This window comes from Erithacus rubecula (assembly GCF_903797595.1).
Source record: "Erithacus rubecula genome assembly, chromosome: 2".
Taxonomy (NCBI): domain Eukaryota; kingdom Metazoa; phylum Chordata; class Aves; order Passeriformes; family Muscicapidae; genus Erithacus; species Erithacus rubecula.
Window position 1 is genome coordinate 2,861,052 of NC_136685.1, and position 14,640 is coordinate 2,875,691.

Here is a 14,640-nt window from a genome sequence, read left to right on the forward strand (position 1 = left end):
ACAGACAGATCCTAGCCTGAGTTTTTGCTGGGATGAGGCTTTGCAAAGCCCAAGCTGGAATTGCTTGCTGTAGTGCTAGTCTGTAGAATCTTGGAAGGATTTGGGTTGGAAGGGACATTAAAGACCCTCTCATTCCATCCCCTGCCATAAGCAGGGACACCTTTCACCATCCCAGGTTGCTCCAAGCCCTGTCCAACCTGGCCCTGGACATTTCCAGGGATGGGGTAGCCAGGCTCCCTTGGGATGCCCTGTGCTGCTCTGAACACCACAAACTCTGCAAGATGCCTTAGAGCCCCCTAAATCTCACCTGGACCTGCTGAGCTGCCTCTTACCACCCAAAATGGGCAGAAATGACCATTCCTTTATCACAACAGCAGCTCAACCCAGTTTGGATTTGAACTTTCTGCTTCTTGCCCTTTTTGCTGGATTTGGGTGATTTTTTTTTCTGCTGGATTGGGGTGATTTCTCCCTGCAGGTATCCTTCTAACAAACCATGGAGAAGCTGGATCTCCTGCCAGGTTGTGTGACCATTCTGTGGGACTAGTCTGGAATCTTGCAGGAGCATCAATGGTTTCTTCTCAGCTGGTCCCCAAATAAATACTTTTCTCCTAAAGCAAAATCCCTGTAAAAAGTTCCTGAAGTACCTGAAGGAAATATATAGGAAAGGTGGAACAAGAACATGGAGTGACAGAACAAATGTGAAAGGGTTCAAATTGAAAGAGAGTGTCTTTAGATGAGATATTAGGAAGGAATTGTTCCCTGTGAGGGTGGGGAGGCCCTGGCACAGGGTGCTCAGAGAAGCTGTGGCTGCCCCTGGATCCCTGGAAGTGTCCAAGACCAGGTTGGAAGGTGGGATAATTCCACCTGGGATAGTGGAAGGAGACCCATGGCAGAGGATGGAACTGGATGGGGTTTAATGTCCCTCCCTACCCAAACCATTCAGTGATCCATTGGTTCCCTGTGGCTCAGCTTCCCAAGGATGGCAGGAGGAGGCTGTGGTGCTCCCAGCCATCCCCACCCCAGCAATCCACAGGGAGTTTGGCATGCCTGGAGGATCACCTGGGAGCAAATCGAGCTGGGAAGGTGGCAGAGGCACCTGCAGAGGGCAGCAGGTCTCCAGGGGATGCTGTCCCCATGTCCCCAGGGGTCACTTGTGCTCACCTGGCTGCTCATCCCCATGAGGGACCTGGCACTGGCCTGCTGCAGTCTGCACAGAACATGGAATGGTTTGGGCTGGAAGGGACATTAAAGAGCATCTAATTCCAGTCCCTTGCCATGGGCAGGGATACCTTCCCCCAGATCAGCTTCCTTCCTTGGGGTTTCTACTTTATTTTTCTCCGTGGGTTTATCCCAGGTGAGTCAAACATCAAAGACCAAACAAAGGATAATTGTAGCTGAGATCCCACCAAAGCCATGGTGGGAATTTTCAGCACATTTGGTTTTTTCTCCATTTTTCTCCCAAGTATCCATTTGGTGATTCCATAGCTATCTTTGTAATTGTGTATATTGAGTTAGTGAAATATTCTTCCCTCAACTCAAAAAAATTTCCCAAGACCTGAAGAGCTAGAAATAATTTCCAAATAAAATCAAGACCATTTTCAAAGATTTTGACTGATTTGTAACAGCATTCCTTTGCTAAACCTGCTAACCCAATTCATAAAAGTAAAAAGCATTAAAATCTCAGGACTGATATATGTTTTTTACACTTCTTTGCTGGAAAAAAAGGGATTTCAGTTCCCCTTTCACTCAAAATATTTGTTATCAATTAACTCCAGAAGTGCTAGTGAATAAAAATTCCTCCTCCAGTCTTACCTGTCCACCCAGGAAAGTTTCACCACCAAAACCCAAAGGACTGGAAGGGTTTTTAAAAATCCTGTGATTACCCTGAACTTATTTCCCAGGCTTTGTGAGGAAGGGAAAGGTAATAAAAGTCCATCTCAGACTCAAGCTTTGAGTTGGGGTGAATGAAGGGTGGAGTCCAGGCTGCAGCTTCCCTCCCTTGTCACCCCAAATCACTTTCTCTCACTCCTGCAGCAAGGGCTGGGTGAAATTCCCTGGATTTGTAACTGATTTTCAGCAATTGGTGGCTTGACAAACAGAATCTGGATAATCTCCTCAACCCAGGACAATAAAATGAAAGAACAATAATTGGATTTTTAGATTTTTTTTTCTTTCACCCCAGCTGTTGGAATTTCTTTTTCTGCTTCTAAACAAACTGACTCTTTTGGGGACATTAAAATGTGAACAGCACTTGGATTGTGTTTGTTATATTCCTCTGCTTTGCTGTTTGTTCAGACTGATGGATGAGCCATAAAATCAAATTTTTGCAACATTCCTAATGTCCAGAGAGAGCCACACTTTGGAATTTGCCTCCAGACAACCACCCCTGCAGAAACCCATCAGAAGAAGGGTGTTATCTCAGCCAGTGGTGATCCTTGAAACTGCAGGACCAAGAGTGAAGATCCAACCTTCTCTTAAATAACATTTTCATCCCTCATCTAAAAAAAAAAGCTGATAAACATCCCATTGCTCAGCCAGAACCCTGCTGTCCTGTTCAATGAGGCTCTGGCTGGTTTTCCCTTCCCCTTGTCCCAATGTGCTTTATCCAGAATCCAGCAGGATCAGGAGGTGACACTCACCATCTTCCTGCCCTTCAGAGGGGTTGGTGGGATTTCTTTTTTTTTTTTTTTTGGTGGGGATGAGGGTGAAAATGATGATGGAGTTTCACAGCAAAAACAGGAAGGACATGGATCTTCTGGAGTGACTCCAGAGGAAACCATGGAGATGCTCCAAGGGCTGGAGCCAAGCTGGGAGAGCTGGGGGTGCTCACCTGGAGAAGAGAAGGATCCAGGGAGAGCTCAGAGCCCCTTGCAGAGCCTAAAGGGGCTCCAGGAGAGCTGGAGAGGGACTGGGGACAAGGGATGGAGGGACAGCACACAGGGAATGGCTGTAAGTTGAAAGAGGACAATTCTAGATGGGATATTGGAAGGAATTTTCCCCTGTGAGGGTGAGGATGCCCTGGCACATGTGCCCAGAGAAGCTGTGGCTGCCCCTGGATCCCTGGCAGTGTCCAAGGCCAGGCTGGATGGGTTTGGAGCAACCTGGGACAGTGGAAAGTGTTCCTGAGCATGGCAGGGGATGGAATGGGATGAGTTTTACTTTCCCTTCCCACCCAAACCATCCTGTGATTCTCTGGTGCCCAAAGACCCTTGGGAATGGAAGGCACTGAAATCCCCCAGAACGGTGAGATTTGAGCTGGGGCCCACCAGGGCAGCTCCAGATGGGCTCTGGGTGCTCAGCACAGCAGTTAATTGAAAGAAAAAAAATAAAACTCACACACAAGTGATAAAGAGACACCAGGATGTGCTGTCAGCTGTCTCCTGTGCTCTTCCTCCCATGCCCTAAATGGCATCAGCTGTCTTGTACTCTTTGAAGAAAGGAGGAAGAACATGGCCAGAGCCTTTAGGTGAGATCTGAAGCAGAAACAGAACCTCAAATGGAAAGTGAGCGAGGTCACAGCCCCGTAAACCAGCTGATTACAAAAAAAGAAACTTCTCAGGCTCGAACCTGACTGGTGATAAGCTCTCTGAAAGCCAAGTGCAGGCAATAAATAACCCCACCCTTCAATTGGCTGCTCTGGGCTGTGAATGGGCCGATTTACACAACCCCAGACCCACATTTCCCCTCCCATTTTCAGACCAGCTTTATCCTCTGAGGCTCCAGGGGATGACTTTCACCTCACCCCAGCCTGAATTCAGGGCCCTGTTTGCAGCAGGACCAGACTCCTTACAGCCTGAGGAGCCTCTGTGGCTTCTTCTAAGGTAGACCCCAATCTAATATTAGCAGTGTGTGAGAAGTGTGGTCACACTGCCAGCCCTCCACTGCTATAAGTGCAACAAACCAGCTCCATTTGTCATTCAGCTGTTGGCAACAGGAAACCACCAACAGCAGCTCAACACCAAGAAGAATTAAAAGGTTTTTCTCTTTCTGCACGTTCCAAAGTTTGAAACTCATCAAAAGGAGCTGATGGCCCCAAACTGATGATCTGGAAGGGGTTTTTCAACTCTGGTGGACAGCTGGGATTGAGTGGGATATGATTTAATCTGCACACAGGACTCTCAAGGTAAGTGCAAATGATTTTCCAGCAGTTTTCCTTCCTTCCTGCTGCCTGTTTGTTGCCTGGTGCTCCACTGGGTGTTTTCCCTTAGAGTATTTAAATATTTGGCCCATCTATGGACCAGTGATTATTAAGGCTTTTAGGATTACAGTGGAACACCCAGGGAGCCAAACTGCTGCTGTGGACCAGGATGTGTCTGTCTTTCCTTCTGGCAGCTTCCCAGTGCTGGGATTGGGGATGCTCTGAGGTGGGACTGATCCTCACACAGTGTTTTTCTCTCAAGAACAAGTGAACTTTTTTTCTCTTAAAAACAGTGAAAAGCAGATGATGGCCAGGAGTGAATGAGTTTCACCCAAATGAATTTCTTGGAAATTAGAGTGAAATAAGGAGAATGTGAAATCAGGGACACCCAGTTTTGAAGCTGAGGTGGAATCAGCAAACTTTGGGTGCAGGGAAAGGTCAGATCTTTAATTCCCTGTTTGTAGAGATGCACATTTGGGATTTTTGAGAGCTTTTGCTTTCTTCCACCCCATAGATAGTTTAAATGGTCTCACTGGATGCAACATTTTGCTTTAACCTGCTCTTCCACTGAAGCTGGTAAAACCACTGCAAAGTTAATGCTGGTTGTGGGAAAAGATTCTGGCAAAGTTGGAAATCTCCAACAGACCTATAAGAAGAGTGAACTTGCTGCTTCTACCCTGGTCACTCCCCAGGATCTGCTCTTAGCCTGTAACTTTCATTCCTGATTAAAATTTAGGTCAGGCTCAAAATTCCAGAGCTCTAAGATGGAGCATGGATATTTCAGGATATCTGTGCTTGCTCTGGCACTTTTGGGAGGGAATAGCCCTTGCTGTGTTGTGGGGAATTTGCATCTCAGACCTCCTCAGGTGTTTCCTTGGGGCTTTGTGGCTGATGATGCCCCACTGAACACTCTTCAAAGTGCTTTACTTACCCCACTCATGATTTGGAGCTATTTCTTGCCTTTCCTGATGGGCTGCTCTGATATTTAATTGATTTTGGATCTTTAACAGGGCAAAACCAGGACACTGCCAGCAGTGAGAGCTCCTGCTTCATGCAGAGCACATGCACAGGGTCCTGGCTCTGGTATGTGCTGGAGATGGAGAAGGCAGATGGAAATGAGGAATAAAAAAAGGACAGCTGCAGGGCAGCCCAGGCACCCTCATTAGCATGCTCAGTCAGTCATTCTGTCAAGGTTTAAGTCATTTTTATCAGAAGATTTGAGGGCTGCAGAGCTTGTGATTTCTTGTTCATATTCTGCTTTCTTCTGCCAGACCTCCTGCAGCATTTCCATTATGTTGGTACCCAAAAGTCAGTGAAAAAACCCTTCTGGCCCATTCTTGTTTTGTTCTGCCAACACAGGGCTATTGCTGCCCCATGAGGATTGCAAAGTCAAAACCTGAATTTTCTGGTAGAGGAGGAAAGACACAAGGCATATTTTACGTGAAAATTTTGCAAAGGTGCTGCTGATTATTCTTCATCTTCTTTTCCATAAATTCCCATGTTCCATTTAATCAGTGTGGGGTGTTCTAGGATGCTGTAATACCCTGGGCTTTCAGCTGATATGGTGTGCTCCCTGCTGCTCATAACTAAACCCACAATGTCCCAGGATGGGCATCCCATTCCCTTTCAAATACAGCTTTCAGCTCCTTGATTTCTGCTTTGCCACTTTCTTCCTGACTGACCTTACAACCTTTAATTCTCTGTGGCACCTTGATGGGCACATCAGCATTCAAAAGGCCTTGAGGACATTTTCAGAAACAGCTCAGGTTTTTCTGTCATCTCAAGGAAGTGTGGAAAGGGGGAATTCACCTGGATGGATTTCACAGGGCTGTGCTGAGCAGAGCAGGAGCTCCTGGGCAGGCTGTTACTTCATCACTATTCACCATCCTTCCTTCCTTCCCCTCATTCTTTCCATTTCATCTGTGTTAAAAAAAAATTTAAAAAGTTGTTTCCTCATGGTTCACCAGTCTCTGGAGGCAACCAAGCATTGCCTCCATGTGGGTGAGTTCCCTTGCAGCCAATAATTTCCTGCAGGGGTTCTATCACAGGCAAAAAATCTTTCAGGACACCTGGGGCTAAATCCTGCTGGAATCCTCACCAGCCCCAAAGTTTCCATCCATATCTTAATTCCATGTGGTGCAAGTCAGCTTTTTTCATGAGGCTGACTCCACATTGCAAGATTAAAAGTAGCTGGTGGGGGTAAAAAAGGATGAAATTCCCCCTTGCAGAGGTCTTGGCAACAAATCACAGCCCCAGGGTCCTGATGCTGCTTGTGGAAGGAGAAGCTGCATCACTGGACATCACTGGGCAAAGCAACTATGCAGGGTCATGGTTCTTGCTTAAAAATAAATAGGAATGTAAACCAGAATTCCAATATTTCATGCTGGACAAGATATTTGCCTCTCACAGGTCAGCCTGTTTTTCATGCCAGGTTTAAATCCATCACAATATCCAGCCAAAAACCAAACTCAAACCACAGCAGCTCCTTGTGTTGAAGTAAAGAAATGGGTTTCAATTAGAATTTTTTCCAAGAAAAAGCTGCAATTGAGCAGGAGAACAATGGTCCTGTGGTTTCACAGAGCAATTTTGTCTTTGTTAATGCTGGTCAGTTTTAATTTCAAAAATGTTGTGGCCTTGGCTTTTCAAACTCCCAAACCCAGTGATAAATGCCTGAAGGAGGGGGACGCAGTTGAGCAAAGGTGTGAAAGGTGTGAAATTACTGCAAGAAATGATTGTTCCTTCATTTGCTGGAGACACAGCAAAGAGGGAGGGAATAAATTTGCTGTCCACCATGGAATGATGGAATGGTTTGTGTTGGAAGGGACCTTAAGGACCAGCTCATTCCAACTCCCTGCCATGGACAGACAAACTTCTGTTATCCCAGGTTTTTCCAAGCCCTGTTCAACCTGACCTTGGACACACCCACCATGGGCAGGCTGGGCAGTCAGTGAAGGAAATTAGTGGTGGTGATTAGAAAGTCATTTTAAGACTCTGGGAACTGGAGAGCAGGGATAGAGAGATGGGAAGCAGTGGGAATTTCCATCACTGAAAGCTTTGAAGTAAAAGATGAACAACCTTCGTGGTGCCAGTCCTGCATTCCTGCACCCTGCGAAACGCACGCGGCTTCTGAACTGAAATGTGCTTTTCAAAATCATCCCCCTGCATTTCCCCCTCTCTGTTTATTTACTTACATACTCATAAAATAGCTTTCCAGATTTAAGCCAATCTCACTGCTGATTTCTGCTCTTCCTGGAATGTGTTGCTGATCAAAAAGCAGCCAGCAGCACCCCTGGGGTCCTGTGTGTCAGGCACGTAGGAGACACAGCAGAAATAATAAACACATGGCTCACAAATGAATTCTTTGCTGCTTAATGAGCAGAGGAGAATGAAAAATTACTCAGTGTCCAGGATATCTGGTCTGCCTTGGTCATGGCAGAATCAGGAATGATTTTGGTGGATGAAGGTTGGGTGGGAAACTCTTTGGTGGAAAACTCTTTGTCCTTTGAAAGACACTTTACAGCCAAGAGGTAAAAGAGATGTTTGCCCCATGCCCAGGTCCCCAAAGTCCCAAATGATATTTTCTCACTCATGGAAGCTCCCTATTCTCCATGAAATCTGGGAAAGAAAATTATAACAAAAATCCTCATGCAGAGGAACTGCCAGACTCCTTTCAGCCCAGGCAGTTCCTCACCCAACACCTGAGCCATGGTGGAATCCAGGGTTATATGAACGACCTGGAACCATGAAATTTGGGACAGAAAAAAAATGTGCCTAGGGGAGGATGATGCTTGAGAAGTGGATTTTGAATAGAGGTTGTGGAAAAATCAATGTGTCACCTGTAATGGGGGAAGGAAAGAGGGAGAAGTGATGTTGTGCTAAGCACATGGAGAAATTGATAGAAAAGCTTTAAATTTATTTTTATCTCAACATTTTTTCCTGGCTGTTTCTTGCATATTTGGCCTTGACCATTTTAGAAGTAGAGGAAGAAGAGCACAGCTGCCTGAGACATTAGTGCAGCAAACTTGCAGGATTATTATTCTTTTTTTCCAGTGGAAAGTGCCAATATTCGTGGTGTTTCTGTGACAGAACCTTTTGAAAGGTGGTGATTTACCATGGAATGCTTTTTTTTTATCCCTGAAAATTATGGGGAAAAAGTTGGAAAAAGCATTCTAAAAGTCACTGAGTGGTCTGCCAAGGAATAATAACTGTGAGTGGAAGGGAATTGTGAATGTGAGACTCTGTACAAGACTGGTCTCAACCAGGTGAGAAGAAATCCTGGTTGTTTTAATGAAGTACTGCTGATGCCAGGCAGAGGATGGACAAAGCAAGAAACTTTTGGAAATATGATTTCTTCTGGCTCTGAAGCAATAAATTGAGGCCAGATCAAATGTGAGGTAACCTGAGAGTGGATCAGCCCCATAATTTCAGTGCCATAAATAATAACTTTCTGTAACAAACCTGGTTGTGAGGTTTGGCTTTGTTCTGCCACATTTCTGTCTCCTTTGAACACCATAAGGAGATTTTGATATTATTTTAATTCTGAAAATCGAGTTAATCTAATTTTGGATAAGGGATTTAACAGTATTATTTATGAACATCAGAAAGAAAATAATATTGAGACAAGGAATTGGCTGCTGCAAGCAGATAAGAATAGTCATGTTTGATTGTAGAACAAGCCTGGCAGGGAGGACTGGTCTGGGTAGGAGCCACTTTCTCTGTCCAAAAAGGCTTTTCCTCACAGGATCCTGACAAAATCTCTTTGTGGCAATTACTAGCAGAATATCTCCCAGTTGCCATCAGGCAAAATCTGCATTTTCATCCCAGCCCCTGGAGATACCCCTGCAAAACCATTGGGATTTGATAATAAATAATGCTAGTGAAACAAGAGGGACCCCATCTTCATCCCACACTCAGGGTGATCTGGTGTCTGAGTGTCACCCCAAACACAGGGATGGGACCAGGGAAAATCCTCTGATTTCCTTCAAACCAGCAAAAAAGGGATAAGCTGAGATCCAACAGGAGAAATCAGGATAGATTTTAAATAAACATAATAAACACCCATGGGTAAATATAATCCAGGAGGCACCACAGCTTCTGGTGACCACCAAATATTGAAGAGTGGGAAAGGAACACTGATATTGCCTGTTTCAAAAAGTCCTGGGAGAGCTCCAAAAATGGACTCTCAAAATGGAGTCTGATGGTTTGATTATAACAACTCATTATTATCAACCTCTTCCAGGACCAAGAGGACACTGTGAGTAAGGTTTTATTCTGCTAGAGGAGTGGGAACAGGGAGGTTCTGATGGTAAAGGGACTACTCATTCCTGAAAGGGAAGAGGAAAGTTTGGCCAAACCATGAAAACAATGAGGAAGAAATGAGCTGCCCAGCTTTTTTTTTTGCAGCAGCAGGATGGGGAACAAGTCCTGGGACCAGCTGGGAGATAAGAGGCACCTTCATCCTTCTTGGAGGGTTCAGAGCAAAGCTGGAGTCACCTGTGCAGCAGAAATCCCAGCAGCAATGCCTTTGGTTCAGTGTGGAATGGATAACATGCCCTGGGATGGGCATTGCTGCAGAAGGAGGATGTGCAGGGCTCACCACTGCAGGAGTCTGGCTGTGGGGTCATCCTGGTGGGCTTTGGGGGCATCTGGAGGGAGATTTCCTCATGTCCCAGGAATGCCTTCACACTGACAGAGAGTAGGTTTAGATGGGATACTGGGGAGGATTTGTTCCCTGTGAGGGTGGGGATGTCCTGGCAGAGGTTTCCCAGAGCTGTGGCTGCCCCTGGATCTCTGGTAGTGTCCAGGGCCAGGCTGGATGGGTTTGGATCAACCTGGGACAGTGGAAGGTGTCCCTGCCCATGGCAGGGGTGGCACTGGATGAGCTTTATTTTCCCTTCCAACCCAACCCAGTCTGTGATTGTGTAATTCCATGATTTCACACTGGTGCAGGGGCTGCAAGGATGCTGGAGAACATCTGGGGCTGATGTATGAGGTGAGAGCAGGGTGGAAGCCACAGCAAGCCCCTGCTTGGCTGGGTGAGATCCCAGCCTGTGCTTCCAGGTCGGGGGAACAGGGACAGATGGAGCACATCTGGAGCTACTGGGAGCTGCAAGTGAGAGACTTTCTTCCTCTTAGTGCCCTTTTTCACAAGCTTTCTCAGGGCTCCTCCTCCAGCTGCTTCCAGAGCACATCCCTGGGCTGAGGAAGCCAAGTGGGCTCCAGAAGATCCATCTCATGGCCTCCAGATCCCCAGGCTGGAGGAAACAGGATGAATGGATGTGCCCCAGCTGACACTCAGGATACCTTAAATACCAGAAAGGTGCAGAAGGCAAACCACACCACATCCAGCCATTTTTGTTTTTAATTCTTGTTTTTGAGCTGCCTGGGAGCTGCAGCTGCTGGGTTTCCCTGCTGCCAGCAGTGGGAATGTGTCTCAGACCAGAAGCAGGTTTCTGTCTGGAGCTGCCACCATGTCACCCTGTTCCCAGGATGACCTGCCAGGCACCACTTCAGTGCTCAGCCTGTGCTGTGGCTCCTCCTTCCCACCTCAGCAGCTTTCTAAAAGAGCAACTTCCCTTTTCAGAGGGGTAGGAAATGAAGCTCATTTAGCAAAGAGAGGTCACCCACCAAATGGTGAGGCCCTTTCCTAAAGCTCAAAGCACTCCACCTAACCTGGCCCTGTCCTCTTCTTCCCCAGCCCCAAACCTGAGCAGCTCCATCTCCATCCCCTGCCCTCAGCTGGAGGAGAGCTGGGAAGGGAAAATGCCAATTGGCAAGAGGGAAGTTTGGCAAATCTGCAAGGGCTTCCTCATTTCTGGCACACCTGGGTGTCTGTCCTGCTTGTATCAGTGTCACCCAGGCTTGCAGGGTGTCAGGGGATGGTGCCAGGCTCTTCCCAGCTCTGCCCAGCCACAGCATGAGCAGGAGTGGACATAAAATAAACCTAAAAAGCTCCACCTCAACCATGATGAAGAAATTCTTTATGTAGAGGATGGCAGAGCACTGGAACAGCTGCCCAGGGAGGGTGTGGAGTTTCTTCTCTGGAGAAATTCCAAACACACCTGAATGTGTTCCTGTGTCACCTGCTCCAGGTGACCCTGTCTTAGCAGGAGGGTTGGACTGGGTGATCTCCAGAGTACCTTCCAATCCAAACTATTCTGGGATTCTATGATTCTGGGATTCTGGAATTCTATGATTCTGGAATTCTAGAAATCTGGAATTTAGAGATTCTGAATTTCTGGGATTCTGGAATTCTAGAAATCTGGGATTCTGAAATTTGGAATTCTGAAATTCTGAGATTCTGGAATTCTAGAAATCTGGGATTTAGAGATTCTGGGATTCTGAAATTCTGGGATTCTGGAATTCTATGATTCTGGGATTCTAGAAATCTGGGATTTAGAGATTCTGAGATTCTGGAATTCTAGAAATCTGGGATTTAGAGATTCTGAATTTCTGGGATTCTGGAATTCTATAAATCTGGGATTTAGGGATTCTGGGATTCTGAAATTCTGGAATTCTATGATTCTGGGATTCTGGCATTCTAGAAATCTTGGATTTAGGGATTCTGGGATTCTATAATTCTGGGCTTCTGAAATTCTGGGATTCTGGAATTGTAGAAATCTGTGATTTAGAGATTTCTGAGATTCCGTGCTGACCCTCCAGGGTGACCCCCAAGGGCTTTCAGGCCCCTGTGTGAGGCCCAGCCTTGCAGCCCTGCATGGGGTGGTGTTCCTCTGCCAGGAGCACAGCTGCAGAGCCAAGGCTGATTCCCATGCTGTGCTTCCAGATGTTTCACCAGCCACGTGCTGGAGCTGCCACCCCCACCCCACACCCCATGGTGTCCTCAGCCTGTTGTCCTTGTGTCCTGTGGCTGGTGAAGGTTTTCTGCCATGACCTCAGCTCAGACCTGCCCTCTGAAGCTTTTGTAAACACCATCCCCAGTGTGGGGTGACCTTTATCATGTGCATCACCCCCGGCAGATGTTGGCTGGTGTTTGTGCTGCTCAGTGGGGGCAGATGACGTGTAAACGATGTGAGGTCATCCCAGCCTCCAGCTGGCTGAGAACAAATGTCCTTTTCCCTCCTGCTGCCACTTAGAACACAGACATGACGCCACACAATTACCCACAGAGGTGTGCATGGTGGTTTTTGGGGGGCCTTGTGTTTGTAACAGCTTCAGAAAACACACTGAGAACACCCCAGCTCGTCACACACCCACCATGGGAAGCCTCTGTAGAAACAAATCCTGCTTCTTATACAACATTTCCCTCCCAGGACGGAGTTTCAGTCTCTCAATTGAACATGCTGAGGCAAAATGAGAAAGTCACTTCCTCAGAACCACCCACAAGTCTCTGGCCAGGTCTTAATTCGTTAGACCACGCTGCAATGGTTGAGTAGGTTCATAGAGGGATGGGGCTGGCTGGAACAAGATGTATTTAATCAGTAAAATGTCCTTTTTTAGGCACAGAAAGGAAAGGTCATTGCAAAGCCAGTTTGTTGGGTTGTTTCCTAAAATTTGGTGGTTTGAGTAGTGGAAGCACAATCCATTCACATAATTTTCACTGTTTTCAGGGAGAGCTGTTAACAGCCTGTGGCATTTGCTGGGGTTTGTGTCTGGATTCTCTCTGTGTTTCTCGCCTTCCTCACTGTTATTTTCATTGGCCAGGTTGTCTGGGAAGTGCAAATCCCACCCCCTCCCAGGTGATCATTTTTAAAATCAAAATAGAGCAAGGAATCCTTAGGGGGGGAGAAAAGAGTCAGTTCTGACACAGAGACCTGATTAAAAAAAGAAACCCCATTAAAAAGCCTTTGCAAAACCAGGCTGCTCCTGCAATCCAGGGGTGCAAAGCTGCTGCTCTCGTGGATGGTGTGGATGTGGTGGAAGCCAGAGGGCTCTGAAAGAAAAATTTGGGGAGGGCCTTCAGCCCCATGGAGCATCTGTCATGGGTTCGGCCAGCGGCTCGTGCGTCCTCGGAGCGCGTCCCCAGGAGCAGCAGCGTGGGAAGCAGGCAAGTGGGAACATCCCACCCCCATCCACATCCCCCTGAGTGTGGGGAGAAGCCCAGCAGGTTTTTCTCTGCCTTCATCTGCTCTCCCATGCTTGTCCTGTTTCCTCTCCCCACCATCTGTGGGTTAAGGAGGTGATGGAGGCCCTTCCCAGCGCGCCAAGGGATGGTTTGCAGGGATGCTGTTCCCTCAGTCTGCTGCTAAAGGAGGTTTAGGATGGGTCTAGGAGAATGAGGCACATCCCTCTGGGTACCTGCAGCCACTCTGGGGTTCTTCAGGTGTGATTTATGACAAAACTGCACTGCCCAGCAGCACTTCCTGCAGAGCCTACTGAAATCACCAAACGAGCCCCTTTCCATCCAAATTCTGCAGTGGGTGCAACAGGAGAGTGTTTATGTGTAGGGAAGGCTGACAGGAGCTGGACACAGCTGTGATGAGTAGGGAAGTGCCCTGGCCTCCCATTGCTATTCCTGACATGCAGCTGGAGGTGTTCAGGTGGGGAATTGGAGATGTACATCCTCCCCTACAGCCCTTTGCCTCAGCTGAGTGGAAGGGAGAATCATTCCCTCCAAGACCTGATCCAAGGAACTGAGCACCAGCCTTCCACCAGGTTCATTTCTCCTCTTCCTAGGAAAATCATCCTCTGGGATGCAGGCCCTCCAGGAAGGGCAGAAGTTTGGGTGGCCACATACAAAGGTGTGGAGCCCATCCATCTCCTCATGTTCTCAGGGCTGGGAAGGACAGGACTGCCCCAAATCCCTACAGATTCCTGTGATGTGTCCTCCAGGTGCTGTGGAATGGAGATTCTGCCCAAGAATTCCATGTCCCTTGTCCTTGTCCCTCAATTCCCAACCTCCCATTTCCATAGGGTTTGGATGTCACATAAGGGTGGCCTGCAGAGGGGATTTTTCCCTGCTGTGCCCCAACTCACTCAGGACCCATATCCACAATTGTGCAGAGAGAGGTTTGGGTTGAAATTTGGGTTGAAATTCCAGGTTCTGCAGGAAGTGCTGCTGGGCAGTGCAGTTTAGTCATAAATCCTGTCACACCTGAGGAACCCCAGGGTGGCTGCAGGTACCTAGAGGGATGTGCCCCATTCTCCTGGAGCCATCCTCCTCCTCCCCACTCCAGTGCATCCCACCACCCCTGAACCCTGCAAGGGTACCAGGTCAGAAAATGTTCTGAAGAGCTGTTTTATTGTGGGAAAAGAGAATTGAATGCATCTGTGATGAGCTGAGAACTGGGGGAAATTTTTTTACTTAACTTCTTCATTCCTCTCTGATGCAAATCTGGATACTTAAATTATTGCATCTGAAGTGAATTGATTTCAGGAATTCTTTCAGGGCAGGGGAGGACTTGCAAAGAGAAATTCAACATTTAAAACCCTTGATAATAGTATAGATCTGCATTTTCAAAGTAATTTTTTAGGGGTTTTGAACCCATTTCCTTAGGGAAAAAAAAAAAAAAAGGAGAGACACATTCTTAAATTTAAAATTA

General features: G+C 47.1%; 2 protein-coding genes across 2 annotated transcripts in view; both read left to right on the plus strand.

Moving 5' to 3' along the window:
- Positions 1 to 3,732: 3,732 nt before the first annotated feature.
- BLK (BLK proto-oncogene, Src family tyrosine kinase) overlaps positions 3,733 to 14,640 on the plus strand; it is a 47,091-nt gene continuing 36,183 nt past the window's right edge. The window contains exon 1 of the mRNA XM_079298201.1: positions 3,733 to 4,123. The gene's annotated coding sequence lies outside the window, so the exon portion shown is untranslated. The remainder of the gene's footprint in view (positions 4,124 to 14,640) is intronic.
- The window catches only part of LOC306798267 (gallinacin-9), a gene marked incomplete at its 3' end in the record, with an annotated part of 229,457 nt that continues 224,894 nt past the window's right edge, over positions 10,078 to 14,640 (plus strand). The window contains exon 1 of the mRNA XM_079298243.1: positions 10,078 to 10,081. The remainder of the gene's footprint in view (positions 10,082 to 14,640) is intronic.